Here is a 17979-nt window from a genome sequence, read left to right as displayed (position 1 = left end):
GTATGATTTGGTGACATTTGCTGAGCTATGAGACTCTAATGAATGTTATCTGATCTATTAGATGGCTTGAGCATGATAGACTGAGGATCTCTTTCCTGCTTCACTTGGACTACTGGAAGACAGTGATCTGCATCCAATAATTTCAATTTTGCTTCAATGTGCAAATCCAGGGTTGGCTTCTGCAAATTAATTGGGCTCTCAAACTAAGACAAATCCCCAACCTAACTTCTATTGAGCAATCAAGAATAGTATTTTCACTTTCTATTCTTCTGCCTCTTTTTCTTTATTTTATGTTGACTCAGAAATCAAGCTAGGAGATGCACATTGTTTTGTAGTCTATTGCTATATAAAGAAAAACATTCTAGAATTAGGTAGCTTAAAATAAAATCAATCATGTTTTATTTAACAAATTTACAATTTGGGGAGAATTCAGCAGGGTGGGCTCATCACAATTCCTTGAAGCATCAGCAGCCCAGTTGGTCTGCAGGGTACATTTCTAAGATGGCTCACTTTTCATGGCTGTCAAATTGGTGGGAACTGTCAGCTGGGAGTTCATCTGAGGCCATTGGCCAGGGGCCACTCCTTGAGGCTGGTTGGGCTTCCTTACAGCATGATGGCTGAGTTTCAAGAGCAAGTGTTCCAAGAGACCCAGATGGAAGCTACAAGAATTCTTTTAACCAGTCTTAGGAGTCCCAAAATATTCCTCTGTTGCATTCTATGACCATGCAAATTTCTAAATGAACTCAGATTCAAGGAGAGAAGAATTGCTATCTTTTATAGTAGGAGAAGCAAAATATTTGCAGTCATGGTTAATCTGCTATATGTGCTATTGACTGAATTTCTTCTAATGGTTCAATGATCTTAAAGGCAAAACTACAAAGAGTAGAAACTTAAATCATGTAAGAAAGTGGAAATTATACTCCATTTTCATTTATTTTAGGAAAGTTTAAGATCAATATAAAAATATAAAAGTTTATTCCTAAATTCAAATAATCTTCAGCTGTATGGGTAGGAACTAATTCATGAAAGAATCTAGCAACTCAGAAGAATTAAAAGTTTTAAGGTCTCATCAGACATCTATGTAAAACTGTCTTTCTATTCTTAAGCCAAAGCATTTACTGCCTGATTTCCAATTTCTAAATTTATCCTGAATAAAACTGTAACCAGGATGATCTTTTAAAAATTGTTTCTCATCCACATCATATTTTTCCAATCATTTATTCTTCTTTCTAAAATACATTAAAGGGAGGAAAAAAATGATACCCCAAAATTGAAGATGTCATTTCAATTACCTAAATTGAAGAGGCTGAACTGGGTAATCAAAAGATTCTCTGACCTTCTATTTTCTTACAAGTTCAATTAACTACAGCATAATTACCAAAAAAAAGTTTCACGAGACACAAGCAAAATTACAAACAGTATGTCATGCCATCACAAGTTGGGTAGTTGGATGCTCATGTTTCCACTACCATCTATTTTGCTCTACAAAAAATTCATAACCACTGACTATCACAAATTAGAGGTGCATGTGTATGCTTTATAGTTTATAAACAGTTGAAGATCTTTGGTGTTTTGTTTTAATAAATAGGTGAGAAAGTCAAAGTAAGATCATTATTGCAAAGATATCTTCTGATAGGAGAATGATAAAAAATATGAAGGCTTATTTTTTAACTTCATAAATTCTAGGAACACTAGATTTTCCCATATGGAATTTATATAGCCACTAGAGGAAGAGTATTTGATGATAGATCTTTAATGGCAAAGGGAGGCAGCTGAAGCCAACGGAGAGACATCCCATGTGTCCTTTACTTCCTCAAAATGTTCAGAGACAAAGATCAGACCCCTATCCCACATTCATTACTGATGCAAATTTCTATATAATGTTAAAATCTATCAACCCCCAATTATGATAGCTAACGTCCAAGTGGAAATAATACCTTGTAATATTTAATGCTTGTTTCATGTTAAAAGGCAGAATCAGCAATACATAGAATAATGAAGATATCAAATATCCAACTAATCCAAGTATTCATCAGATCAAGAAAACATGATATAATAGTTTCCAGCTATCAATGCAGAAAGAATTATGGTATTTACTTGGTCACTTTTATTCTCACAGAAGCATGCAAGACTAATTCAGAGTAAGAGAAAATAAGCAAACATTAATATGGAACACATGCAGCAGATATTAAGAGATAATAAAGTAATATGACATAAAGCTTGATGCAGAACCTTGAATATACTTACAAAATGGCAATTCATAGAAAAATATAGCATACTAAAACTGAGTCCAGAATAAATAAAATATCTGAATGATCCCATAAACATTAAAGAAATCTAGTTAGTCATAATAGAAGTAATCGGCCCAAAGATTTTTATATTACAGTGTTACCAGAAATTCAAGGATGATTCTAATTTTATACAAATTCTTACAGAACAGAGAAGAAAGCAAAAAAAAACCCTAAATTATTTTATAAAATATGTATACTTTTGACAACAAAACACAATACATTCGAAGAAATGAAAAATTCAGCCTATCTCATTCATAAATGTAGAATGGAAAAACAAATATTATCAACCCAATCAAGCAATGTGAAAAAAATAAAGCATCCTTGGATATATATTTCATAAATATAAGGTTTATACATACAAAATATTTTCATATGTTTTTCACAATAAACAGGAGAGAAAACTTAGGTAATCCTTTTAATATGTGTATAGAAAAAAACATTAGATAAAATTGAAAATCTAATCATAAAAACAGAGAACAATTCTAAAGGATCTATAAGTTATTTCTAAAAATAACATGCTTAATGGTAAAATGTAACAGAATATTCTATATTATTGTAAGAAAACAAAAAATCCAATATTATCTTTCCCATGTACCCTTATACCAGAAGTATCAGCAATGCAATTAGGGAAAGTTAAGAAATAAAAAGTATGCAACAAATATGCATAATTTCTAAGTGAAATATCCACATATATTTATATTCCAAGTACTCTTCATACTTGTATGTGTATGCATATAGAGAGAGTAAAGAGATTTCATGACATAGGATTAATATTTGAAAGTCAACTTCATTTGAATATATCAACAAAACAGACAATCTGATAACAGACACCAACTTCAACAACTACAACAACAAAAATTAAGAATCATCTAGAAGTTCCATTCATTAGAAATCACCAAAAAGAGTGAAAACACAAGACAAACCACATTCTGGAAGAAAATGTTTTCATTAAAAAAGAGATTAATGTTGAGTATCTATGTAAATGTCAATAAATCAATAAGAAAAATAAGAAATAGACAAAAGATATAAGGTAGACACTTTCGAGATGAAATACCACACATGGCCAATAAGTTATATAAAAAGACATGTAAATTCATAAGCAATAGGGAAAGAGAAATTTTATAATAAGATGTACTCCACGTTTATATAAATATGTTAAAACATAATCCATTGTCATGTATATCTAAAAAGAACAAATAAAAATTAATTTATAAAGAAGAAAAAATGATGAGATTTCATACTCTCTAGATAGCAAAAAACAAAGAATTTAATAATATCAATCCTGTGGAGAATGTGAGGCAAACAAGGCTTTCCCATACACCTACTGAGAACACAAACTGGTAATAGACACCATCAAGAAAATGAGTCATGCTAATATGCTCAAAAGTGGAGTAAATCAAATTCCATGCATGTATAATTTTGACAAAATTATACATGCATGGAATAAAATTATAATGCACTAATAAAAGGGGAAAAAGTTTAAAATGTTAATCCTTGACTTCTCCATGCCTCATTTTCCTATAACATAAGGTTAATACTATCTATGTCACCAAGTGGTTTTAAAGATTTAAAGTGTGACAGTATATTCTCTAGCACATGCTAACACATATGTTCTCCATGAATTAGTATTATTGAATAGATACACATCTCTTTAATAGGTTTAGGATAATTCAGAGATCATAGATGCTAGAGCAAAATATGGACATTCCTGATACAAGGAGCTATACCTAGAAGAGAATGGAAAAGTAGAGCACAGAGAGATGGAGAGGCAGGAAGATGCTCCGGTAACTTGTACCCATGGGGACTGTCTGAGCAATGGAAAGTGGGTACAGCCAGAGAAGAGATGTATAGAGTCCAGTGGGAGGAGCCCCCGTTGAAAATTCCCTGGAGAGTTAGGAACACACAAGATGACAAACAGTAAGAGAAGCAATTGAATGAGATTCTCCAGTAAAGAGTAGAAAGCAATAAGGAGAGGAAGGAAGGAAGCAAGCAAAACATAGAGACCCACCAACTCCATGAGGAGTGTGACAGAGTAAAGATAGCTTCAAGTTCTGTGACCCTCCTCCATTGTGAGATGGAATTCTTGGCTTTGCCCTTGCATCAGGACTGCACTTCAAGTGCTTTGAACAACTGACTTCGGGGTCTAGTCTAGTAAATAACTAGCAGGTGACACACTTTTTAACTCTTGGAACCTTGAAACATGATGAAAAAGAAACTTTAGTCTACTCTTCTGGAGACAGAGGCCGTCAGAGGAGCACCAAGGCACCCGATATGTAACAAAGCCATCTTAGATGTCCAGCCCTATGACACCTCCAAGTGATTCTAGTCCCAGATGTTGCTTGATTAAAATCCCATGAGACATCAGGAGCAAGAATCATCCACCTTAGTCCATTTGATGCCCAGAACCATGGGAAGAAATAAGATATTGTTTAAGCCACTAAATTTTAGAATAGTCTGTTGCGTCTCAATAGACCAGCAAAAAAAAAAAAAAAAAAAAAAAAGGTTAATGGTGAGAGAAGGAATACATTTGGTTAAGACAAACAAAAAGTGGAGTCGCAGACTAGCATTGCCTAAAGGTATCACTGAGGACATCTGAAGCCCTTGTCTCTTGGAGTTTCCAGTGTTATATGCTTTGGGTAAATTTTTTTTATTGCACAAGGCAGAGAAGAAGAGCCATCCAACCAATTGTCCTAAAAGATTGTGACTCCAAAGGTGGTTCTCTTATGCCTGGCGTCATTACAAGCAAGGCCCAAATTATTGGGACATTTTCTTTCCCCTTATACTTCCCCCATAAAAGTCTATTGTGCTCCCACAAATACTCTCATTAAAGTCTCAGGATTTGATTTACATAATTGAAGCTGTCCAGCTAATTTTAGGTAAATTACAACTTTGTGAAAAATAACTGTTATACAGTAATTATGGCAAAGATGTTCTGCTTTGTGTCAGTCACAATGAAATCAGTAGGTTTAAAAACTAAGAACAAGGGCCTCTATGCTCTCAATGTCATTTTAAAAGTGAGAGAGAGCTGTTAAGAAACAGCTTTGCATGTTAATCACAGAGCTTGGGAACATTCTGTGTTAAGATATATGATTTTCAACCTTGTTAAAAGAAATATTGAAAGAGAGAAATTGATTTTTTTTTCCCAGAAAATTTGCCTGTCACACTCCAAGATAAGTTACTGTTATGTGTGTCCATTAAATAAGTATATTATATGAAAAGTCACACTCTAGGAAAAAAAAAAGTTCGTTCAGCATTGACTTCAGCTAGGATTGATACAATCGCTCAATTCAAGGCATCAAGGTTAACTGAGTTGATTCTCTTTAATGTGCAATTGAATTAGTTATGAAATAGATAGTCTGTAAGTAAGTTATAACTGCTTTGGGGGAAATTGTGTCAATTGCCTCAGAGAGAAACACTTGGAAATACTATATTTATAGAAAAAGCAAATAAATAAATCACTATTATGTGTGTTCAATGTTTGGCAAATTAGCATACAATATTTGGTAGAGAAAATCAGTAACTGAATGATAAAAAAAAATTAAGCAAGATAAAACTTTTTTTTTTTTTTTAAAGAGAGAGAGAGAGAGAGAGACAGAATTTTTTTTTTTAATATTTATTTTCTAGTTTTCAGCGGACACAACATCTTTGTTTGTATGTGGTGCTGAGGATCGAACCCGGGCCGCACGCATGCCAGTCGAGCGCGCTACCGCTTGAGCCACATCCCCAGCCCCAAGATAAAACTTTTGTCCAGAGGTTTTCAGTTTCTAAGAAGGCCTATGTTTACTGGGATGTTGGGGATGGTTAAAGAGGAAAACGAAGGCTCCATACCAATGCTCACATCAATCAAACATGACAGCTCTACTTTTATGTGTTTTCTGCACTGAGATAATCATAAAATTTCATTTGAAAAAAAGTAACTAACTCAGCCACCATTTGGTTTCCCCAGAAGACAAACCAAACGAGATTCCTAAAAAGCAAAAACAAGAGAGAAGCAGAGTCAGAGAGTGAAGAGAAGAAAACCGAGGCAGGATGTGAAAGTGAACAAGTTAACACTGGTGTCACTAGAGTTTGCCCTTGCTGGAGACTCTGGGAGTTGATGTGTAATGCATGGAGTGATTTGCTTCCCCAGAGAAAAGACATTGAAGCATTTATTCTCTAATTTCTTCTATCATTAATGGAAAGCTGTTTCCAGGATATTAATTCCCCACAAATTCTGGTTTGCAATGTTCACAGGTCAAGATTTTACTTTTCATTTCCTTCCCACTTTATTACATCAAAATAAGCATCACTGACACAGATAGGATCATTGAAAGAAGGGAGCCATTACCTAAAACACACTACTCAACACTCAATGACACAACATTCCCCAATAAAGGATTTTAATAGTTAAATAGGTCCAGGAGTTTTTCTTGGATTCTTGTTAAGAATAAAAAGTGAGTGAAGGAGGAAAAGTAAATAATACATTTAGTAGCAATCTCTTCTATGATTCAAATTTCAATATAGTGCAAATGTATTGGTAGACCCAATGGATAAAAAGTTACTACATACATTGTTAACACTTGGATATTGAGGAATGCATGACTGATTCATGTTGTGTCATATTATAGTGGGGATACATGTTATAGTATGCAGCCAAATGTTCAGATTCAGAAGTCAATAAATATCCATTATATTTTTGATTTGCTTTGAGAGAGTAATTGCCATTGGTTGATTTTTATAGTAGGGAACATGAATTGTACACTTAATTGTACACTACACTTAAATGTAGTACTTTTCTCATATAAATTCAACAAAGAAAGCAAACAGAAAGGGCTACTAAATTATCCAGATAGTTGCTTTTTTCCTTTCATTTTTCAGCATAAATAGACATAGATACACTATGTGTTATAATTATGTGTAAAATGATTAATTTTGTTCTCAACTGAAACATTACAGAATTATAATTCATTGGCATGACCTGGCTGCTTTCCATAAAATAGAAGAGGTGCCAATAGGTTAAATTAGGTCCTTTGAAACTCACAAAGGGCAAGGGCATTTAATCATTTTTCCAAGTTTATTTCATCTCATTATTTCATCATGAGATATATTGAGCTCCCTGAATAATTATACTTAATGAGTTAATATTATTATAAAATGCATTCTTTACAGAAAATGTTCTGCACCAGAATTGGGGAAAGAGTGTATGTAGCCTCTTAGACTGGATACAACCATCCTCATTTACTTAGTGCCACATTCCCAATTTTCTAAAATAAAGTTCTCAGGAATTCAAATGGGACAAAGAGAATGAATCAAAAAAAAAATCAAAGTCATTTTGCCAAGTAAGAACATACATACATAAACAAAATAATATAAACATGCTACCATAGTTTATTATGACTACCATTTGAAAAGGGACATTTTAACACCAGCAATAATAATAATAATAATAATAATGAAAATATCAAAATGAATAATTACTCTGTCACAAACAGATAACTAGAAGAATTTAGCTAGAATTGGTAAGGTTCCAAAGGCAATACTTATATGTAGGGGAAGTATTTGATGTGTGTTGTCACAACATTTTTTCACAGATAGCATTTTGCACTCTCATGAAGTTGCTGTGGTACATTCAGGATATGTATGCACATAGGGTAATAATGTCTGGTTCATTCTACTATCCTTTCTACTCTCATACTCCCTCCCCTCCCTTCACTCCCCTATACCCAATGGTAACCATTGGATCAAGCCACTCTAAATTGGGCTTCCCACTGGCTAAAACCAAACATAATTCAAGGTAATGTATACCGACTTATTCGCTTCATAACAAAGAATGTGAAGTGAAGGGCTTATGTGAAGTGCTTATTTAGAAACATAATTAATAACAGAAGCCAAATTGCAAAAGAAACTGAAGAGACATATTTTAAAGGAAAATTAATGTACATTTCTAACTTCTTGAGCCTCTGTTCTCCTCTGTAAAATGGTGAGAATAGTACCTATATCATAGGATTTTTGCAAAGATTAGATGAGATATTCATTGATAGCTGTCATCATTATCATTATTATTATTATTAAATCTCATTACTGCAAAATAATAGGGCTATTTAATAAAAACAGAGCATTGTATAAAAATGAATTTTGCCCATTTACTAATATCCCTCAATGATAAATGATTAATGGAATTCTTTCTTATTATTTGTTCTAATTAGTTATACATGACAATAGAATACATTTCTCTACATCATACATAGATGGAGTATAATTTCTCATTCTTATGGTTGAATATGATGTAGAATCCAACCAATTGAATAGTTATGTATGCACATGGGGTAATAATATCTGGTTCATTCTACTATCCTTTCTACTCTCATACCCCCTCCCCTGCCTTCACTCTCCTTTACCTAATCTAAAGTAACTCTATTCTTTCCTAGCCACCCACCATTATGAATCAGCATCTGTGTATCAGAGAATACTTGGGCCTTTGGTTTCTAGGATTGGCTTATTTTGCTTAGAATGATATTCTCCAGCTCCATCCATTTACCTGAAAATGCCATAATTTCATTCTTCCTTAAGGCTAATTAATATTTTATTGTGTATATATACCACAATATCTTTATCCATTCATCTTTTGAAGGGCACCTGGATTGTTTCCATAGTTTATCTATTGTAAATTGAACTGCTATAAACATTGATGTGGCTGTGTCACTGTAATATGCTGATTTTAAGCCCTTTGGATATAAACTGAGGAGTCAGATAGCTGGGTCAAATGGTGGTTCCATTCCAAGTTTTCTGAGGAATCTCCATACTGCTTTCCATAATGGTTTCACCAATTTGCACTCCTACCAGCAATGTATAAGTATACCTTTTCCCCCACATCCTTGCCAATATTTATTGTTACTTATATTCTTGATAATTGCCATTCTGATTGGGGTGAGATGAATACTTGGTTTTGATTTTCATTTCTCTAGTTGCTAAAGATGTTGACCATGTTTTCATATATTTGAGATTCATTGTATTTCTTCTTCTGTGAAGTGTCTGTTCAGTTCCTTAGCCCATTTATTGATTGAGTTATTTGGTTTTTTGGTGTTAATTTTTTTTTAGTTTTTTATATATCCTGGAGACTAGTGCTCTTTCTAAAGTGTAAGAGGTTAAGATTTTCTCCCATTCTGTAGTTTCTCTCTTCATGTTATTAATATAATTCTTGATAACATAGTTCATAAAACACTTTATAAAAACAGATATTTTGTTTCATTTAATCATATCAGATTTACATTTTCCTTACTGATATTTTACCTAACTCATGTCTACCACCACTTTTTATTCTCCAGCCCCCCATAAACTAAGAAAGTGAAAAGTATAAAACAGCAGTTCTCATCAAAGAATAATAGACATCTAATCCATAGATACTTCGCCTGCCCCAAAAGTTCATAAGAATATCAAACTCTGAGCAAAGCTTTATGTGAAAGTTCAGTTAGGTGAAGTGAGAGGGAACATTCCTACAAAGGCTAGTGACTTTTTTAAAAAAAAAGTTAGCAACCACCATCTCATTCCACTCTGTGACTTTACAGCTGAAGAATATCACAAAGAAATGGAGTGACTTGCTCAAGTGCACACACACACATCCAGAATAGAGCTGTGAGCAGGACTGAAGCTGTCCTTGTTGCTGGTTCATAATGACCTGGGCAGAGCTTCTGATGGTCATATACACAGAATTATCAGGGCAAGTGCAACAGGTACTAGAAGAGACAGGGAAGTTGCCAAGACAGCACAGTGGTTAAATGTTCATATCTCCAAGTGGGAAACTCCAGCTCCGATTTTAATTCTACCACTCATTGGCTGAATTTGGCATGTTACTTAACATATATGATCTGAAGTTGCTGTATACACTATATGGAAATAAAAATTGCTTATTAGCCAGATGTGGTGGCACATGCCTATAATCCCCACGGCTTAGGAGACTTAGACAAGAGCATTCCAAGTTCAAAGTCAGCCTCAGCAACTTAGCGAGGCCCTAAGCAACTTAACAAGACCCTGTCTCTAAATAAAAGAATTTTTTAAAAGTGCTGGGAATGTGGCTCAGAGTAAGTGCCCCTTTGGTACCAAAAAAATAAAAAATAAAATAGAATTGCTTATAACCAGGTTTTGGTAAGGTTTAAATGAGATAAAATGTACAGAGCAACTGGGAAAATGCCTGGTAGATACTGGAGGTATTAGCCAAGGTTGTATTACTCCTTCTGCCTTTTTTAATAAAGTTCCCTTTGTCTCAGCCAGTCCAGTTCCTCTGTATTCTTTCTTGTCTTTCCTTTTATGAATAAATATCTAATTTGGAGATACAATTTAATTAACAGTTGCACAACAATGCTTAAATGACTGATAACTCCTCCTTGAAGATCTCCTTTTAACTCATTAGCAGTGCTTCAAGCCACAGCATGAAGCCTGATGGAACTCCAGGGAGAAGAGAAATTCATTGCTTTATCTTGCCATGGAAGAGGGGAATTCTGAAGCTCACCTTCCAAAGCTTGTATTTCTACATGGTTACTTTCTCTCACTCTTTGCTATGGGACTGTGTACCTAGCAACCAGTGAAAAGAAACAAAAGAGTATACCTGGCCAAAGAGTCTTTCCCCTGAATCCCCCAGGAAAGAAGGGAGACTCTGAACCAGCTGAAGAAGTCCATGCAACAACAGATGGGATCTTACCACCTGGATCCTCCTTCGCCTAAATGATTCACTACCACGGGGGAACAGCACCGTCTTCTTCAGTGCATGTGGAACAGCACTGTCTTCTTCAGTGCATGTGGAACACTGTAGCTGTTTCCTCAATGGAAACTGTCACCATCCCGAAGAAACAGCAAATGATTTGTCCCCTGTATGCTCGACATCCCTTTCCACTTGGTAAACTGAGATCTCCATTGGTTTCAGAATTCTAAGTGTATTTATTTTCAACTTTATTTTAAAAAATGAATTGTATCTGCTTCTCGTAATTCAAATACATCTTCTGGTATTGAGACAAAAGCTAAAAAACTCAATTTTCACTCCCCACCTTCATTCCAGTGTGTATCTGATATACAGATATATTTTATCCAACAATTCAACTACTAATATGCAAAAGCCACATGAATCATACAACAGTTCCTGAAAATTAGCAGATTATTAGATTCTTCGTACAAACATTCTTATCATGTTTAGAGTTTATTTTTACCAAGGTTAATCCTCCTCAATCCATGGGGAATGAGTTTGTACAACCTTGTAGCATGTAGTTGGAGGCCTTTTTACATAGCTTACCTCTTGCTGAAGTTTTTTGAATATAACAAGAACCAAGAGATAAGAAGAGGAGGAAGGAGACCGGAGTTTCTAAAAATTCACTCTGGGTAAAGAATGAACACAACAAATGTGCTGTAGTTGAACACAAATCCTCATGCTTACCCCTCTAGCACAGAACTGTTTGATTTCCTGTCTATCCAGGTGTGATTGGTGTTCAAACACTTATTCAGGAATCATTCAATTGCCAGTTTTAAATGCCTGAGTTATCTATACCAGTATTGCTCTAGGACTATTGCTCTCATGAAAAAAAAAAAAATGAGCCTTATCCTTCTGCTCAGGGTAGAAAAGTTCAAAATGTACTGGGAAAAAGAAGACACAGAATTGACATTTTTCAAAGTGTTTTGCACCCTTAAAACAGAGATTGTATATTATACTGCTAATGAAGACCTCAAAATGAATATCTTCAGCTTGTCATTTTTAATGAATCTAACATATCGAGTTTTTTAAATAGCAAGCACATTCCCAGAGCAATTCATCAGATTGCTAATACACATATGAACTAATTTTTGCCATTAAAGTACCATCACAAGAAAAGGAAAAGCATGAGCCACTGGAAAAAAAAAAAAAGCAATAGCTTTTTATCTAGCAATCTTTTTGCCAGGTAAGGTAAAGGGTTATAGATAGCTATCCAACTTTGCAAGGTACTAATGCCTTTTAAAGTATAAAGAGTTGTCAGTACTTTACAAGGTATAACAAGTAAATAAAGCACATCTGGTCGTCATTCCCTCAACATTACTATACTTGACTTCAATCTGGAACAGTCTAGGACAGTTAAGAGCTGTCCTTAACCCACATGCTGCAAATGCCTCCTGAGCCCTCCTGGGTTACCATTCTGCATCATCGGTAGCTCCTGCTCATCTTATCCCTATAACTCAACCTACACAAGGACTTCATGCTTCCCACAGTCCTTATCAAAAACCTTTACATCCTTCCCCTCATTCCTGTCATTGCCACATTTCAGATTTGCTTCTAAATCCAAATGGGTGCTTCTTGCCTTAATCCCCACGTCTGTTTCCCCTCCTCCCTAATGCCTTTACCAGCAAAATCCCATTTTGAAAGCTCCAGTTGCAGAACCCTCTCACCTGTGAAATCTTCCCCGCCCACCACACACTTGCCCGCCCACAGCTGACCAAGGCTTATCCTCCCATCGTGTCCCTACAGTGCATGGGTGACATCATTATTTTGGCATCATGTGGTACATCAAAACCACTATTCCAGAAACTACTAATGCCTCCTAATATCCACTCCACTTTATTTTTTTTCCTGCAAAATTCTAACTAGTGAAACTCAAGAGAGAAAAAAAATATTATGTCATGAAGGGAATAAATGAAGAGAAATAGACCAGGGAATATCTTTTAGCCATTCTGATGTGAAAGGAGCATGTTCTATGTCTTCTAGGACTACAGGGGTGGGAGACACTCCTGGAAGGCTTAGAGAGACCGTAGAGAATGAAAAGAGGGTGAGGTGGAGACACACACCCTCCACCCAGGGGTCAAGGAAAATAGTATTTTTTGACTCTTGCAATGAAATTAATTGTATCAATATATTTCACATTTACCCCTCCATGTATTCATAGATATGACCCCACTCCATTGCAATGTGTTGTTCTTTCAAGAAGTGTGTTATTTTAAAAGAGACCTCAGTGGAATCCACATCAGGTTTTTTTCTTTAGAATGTTTTCTGCAACAATATAAGTGAGATTGTTCTTTGTTTTGCTACCATTGTTAGGATTTTAGTTTAAGTGTGATGTTTCTTTCACAAAATACATTTTCAAGTCTGCTTAATTTGGAACAGTGTAAATATTTGTCCTTTAATGATGATGAACTTATCTATGAAATCTGGGGAGATTGTCATCTTTTAAGAAGCTTTTAAAATGTCCTTCTGTTTCTTTTAGGGGTTTTGATCTGATGATACATTTCATCCTTTCTAAAATTTTATACTCTAGAAAATCATTGAATTTATGAATAGTGAATAGACATACAAAGCAATTCACAAAATTTTAATTCCCTTGCCATTGCAATTATAGCTCAAAATGATGTCTAATAGTGGATTTCTTTTCTGGTTCCTCATTTGTTTTCTATCCTTTCCACTCTGGCTACAGTGATGACCTTGTCATTCAAGATATTCATACTTGTTATTCCAGCCTCTTCCTTACCTAGTAAATTCACTTCCTTCAAGGTCTAGCTCAATAATCTCCTCTTTATATAAATTCCCATGAACTAAGCAAAGTCCTGTTTTGTATTGTAATATCACGCGTCAATTAAAGTATTACCTTCATTTGTGATTATTTGATTAATTATATCTTCTCTACTGAGACCATAAGGAACTGTACCATCTTTTGTTTCTCAGCTCCATTTTCCCAACCTTCAATCTAGTTTTGTTCATTCCTAGGTAATTTTTTCTGAGTAATTGATTATAGAAATATTTTTATTACACAGATTTAGAATTTTATTAATGTGCACTTAAAGATCAATTTTTTGTCATATTTTTGACTGGAAGATGATGAATCCTTTTATATTCATATGCACAGTTATTATTTTTCTTCAAATCAAAAAATGTTTTATTTTATTGTATCTTTAATTGTTTTTTTATTCACTTGTTATGGCCTCTACACCATTAGCTATTTTTGGCATCTTCATCCCCTGTCCATCAAATTTATTATAGTTTTTCATTAATTTACACATGGTGGGAGTATTTCTCAATTTTATAATCTGAGCCAATACACAATTTTCCATAGCATTACTTCTGCTTTTTGATGCTTTGGGGCAGGTTCTAACTCTGCGATTTTAGTATTCCTCCTTTTTAAACCCATACTTATATAAACTATCTCCTTTATCAGCTCACTCTGTCATTTTTTATCTTTTTACAGTTCTTCCCTTTCTGGATGTCTTTGTTATCTTGCCTGCTGTTAAGGCCCTTAGTTTCCTTAACTATGCTTCTAGGTCTTAGATGATGTACAGAGGTATTATTTTACTCTCTGAGTCTTCACAAACCTATATTCTTTTCCTTGCTCCTTAAGGGCTATGCATAAAAATCGAACTCATTCTTTGTAATAGCCACTTAATATTCCATAGCATGGATGTTCCATATTTTAATATCTCTTTAAAATTATCTTACTGATACATTTGGCTAACTTACAAGCCTCCCTCCAAAGAATGTGGCAACTAAAATCTTTTGCAGATTTATTCTTACTAGTACTATGTTTTTCTGAAGGACACATTCTCCAAAGTGGGAAATACCACTAATAATGTATAATAATACTTGTTGCCTGCCCTACATCATTGCCAGTACTCATTTTTATGTTCTACGGTCATTTTCATTGTTTGGTTTTCATTTCCAAGAAATCTAAGCATCTTTTCATATGTCTACCTGGCATTTTTCATTTCCCTTTTAATGAATTGCCTTTTCACATTTTTTTTGATAATGCTTCCTTAATTTTTCTTAGTTATGCACAGGAATTGATTACACATTAGAAATATTTACTCCTTATCTGTTACATGTATTATAAATCCTTTCTCGATACTCCAAGTTATCTCAATTCTGTTTATGTCATTTCCCATTAAGAAATATGTAGCTAAATATAACACTTGTTTTTTATGTAGTTTTGGGTTCCCACCTCATTTTGGGTGTCATTTACAATGTTCTATCTTAAGGTTACTGTGTTAGTCTCCTTTGACTTACTGTAACATAATATCTGAAATGATCAACTTAAAAGACAAAAGGTTTATTTTTGACCCATGATTTCAGAAGCTTCATTTCATCATCATTTTGTCCCATTGTCTCTGGGCCTGTGGAAATGGGGTTTATCATGAAAAGCAAGCTCTTCATCTCATGGTGGCCAGAAAGCAAAGAGATGCAGGAAAAGCTTTACAATGCAGGTTCCAATGACCTGACTTCCTCCCACTAAACCCCACCTCTTAAAGGTTCCACCACCTTAAATTTTCCTATTGGGAGTTTCCATCACCTCTCAGTAAAGCCATGAACCAGGGACTAAGCATAAATAGGTACATCAGAGAACATCCAACATATGGATGGATGGATGTGTGTGTGTGCATCTCATACTTTTTGTCTATTCATCCAGTATGAATACTTAGGGTTGATTGCATATCATGGCTACTATGAATAATGTTGCAATGTACCCAAGAATGCAGATAGTTCATCAACATGCTAATCCCATTTCTTGATGAGGTTATGTCTCAATACATCCATCATAAATTAAAAATGTTATAAGTTGCAAATGCATTTAATATTCCTAACCTACCAAAAATCATAGCTTAGTGACATAATACTTTGTATATTTTTTTACACTCCTGATCATGTGGATGACTGGGATCTGTGACGATGCCAGAAAGTATTATATAGAATATCACTAGCCAGGTGAAAAGTTAAAATTCATACTTCCAATCATAATAGTACTGAATATGTATCACTTTCACACCATTGTAAAGTCAAAAAACTGTAAAGTGAACTATCACAACCCAGTGACTATTAACATATGCAGTAATGGAAAGGCTGAATCACATTGTAGTTCCATTTTAAATTTTTTGAGGAATCTTCATATAGTTTTCTATGACAGCTGTTACAATCTACTAATAGCTATTAGAATCTACTAACACATTCCTACCCACAGTGTAGAAGCATTCTGTTTTCTCCACATTCCGACAATACTTGTTATTTCCCATTGTTTTGATAACAGCCACTTCAATAGGTAAGAGGTAATATCTGATTGTGGTTTTAAGTTGCATTTCTCTGAAAATTAGTGATGTTTAAATTTCTCAAATATCTTTTGTCTATGTGTGTATATTTGCTTGAAAAATGATAGATCTTAGCTCAGTTTTGATCATGTTATTAATTTTATTAATATGAAGTGGTTCAAATTCACCACATATTTTGGATTTATCCTCTCATCAAATGTATGGTTTACAAATATATTTTCTCACTGTACAGGTTCTCTCTTCACCCTGTTGATTGCTTCTTATAAAGTATTTTGTTTCTATTTTGTCATGTTTCCATTTATCTATTTTTGCTTTTGTCGCTTCTCTGTCTGTGTGTTTGTGGTGGGTTACTGGGTTTTTAACCCAGGAGCACTCTATCACTGAGTAGCTATATGCCCACACTTATTTTTCATTTTTTGAGACAGAATCTCACTAAGTTGCTGAAACTGAACTTGAACTTGCTGACTTCCTTCCTTGGCCTCCCCAAGTAGCTGGGATTACAGGTGTCCACCACTGCACCTGGCTGTTACCTGTGATTTTTTAATGCATATTTAATATAATATTCCCAGACCAATGTCATACTTTACCATATGCCTTATTCTAGGAATTTTAAAGTTTTCAGTCTGAAGTATTTATTCCATTTTGAGTTGATGTTTTTGCACAGTATAAGATCAGGCCTAATTTTATTCTTCTGCATGTAGACATACAGTTATTCCAGTGCCATTTATTGAAGATACCATCTTTTCTCCATTGTGTGTTCTTGATATCTCGGTCAAAAATCAATTGAGTTTTTTCTTTACTTCTGAGTTCAATATTCTGTCCCATTGGTCTGTGTTATTTTTATGCTAGTATCAGTCTGTTTTGAGTACTAACACTTTGTAGTGTAATTTTAAGTCATGTGTGATACTTCCAGTTTTGTTCTTTTTACTTAATATTTTAACTATTCATGGCATTTTGTGGTCCTATATGAATTTTAGGATAGTTTACTTTTCTATGTTTGTGAAAAAAAAATCACTAAATTTTTATAGAAACTGCAGACCCTGTACATCTCTTTAAGTAGGATGGACATATTGACAATATATATTTTTCCAATCCATGAAGATGGGATATCTTTTCATTAATTTGTGTCATCCTCCTCGATTTCTTTCATCAATATTTTATAGTTTCAATGTATAGGATTTCTCTTCTTGATTAAATTTGTTACCAAGAATTCTTTGTAGTTGTTGTAAAAGGAAATTTTTAAAGTTTCTTTTTCCAATAATTTGTTGTTAGTGTACAGAAACATTTCATAGGTTGATTTTTGTATTCTGTAACTACTGAACTTATTTATCATGTCTAACAGGTTTTTGGTTAAGTCTTTAATGTCTTCTATACAAAAGATCATGTAGTCTGCAATGAAAGAAAATTTAAATGTTTCATTTCTAATTTGGATGTCTTTTATTTATTCCTCTTGGCTAATTGCTCTGAATTCCAGTACTATGTTTAATAGAAATGGCAAGAGTAAGCAAATGTATCTTAGAGGAAAACAATTAGAGGAAAAGCTTTAAACTTTTCACTTTTCAGTATGATGTTAGTGGTGAATTAATCATATATGGCCTTTAATGTGTTAATTTTATTACTTTTATAATAATTTTGTTGAGTTTTTTGGTGGGTTTTTTTTTTGGGGGGGGGGTCC

This window comes from Marmota marmota, unplaced genomic scaffold (assembly GCF_001458135.2).
Source record: "Marmota marmota marmota unplaced genomic scaffold, marMar, whole genome shotgun sequence".
NCBI lineage: Eukaryota > Metazoa > Chordata > Mammalia > Rodentia > Sciuridae > Marmota > Marmota marmota.
Note: the sequence above shows the minus strand (reverse complement) of the source record.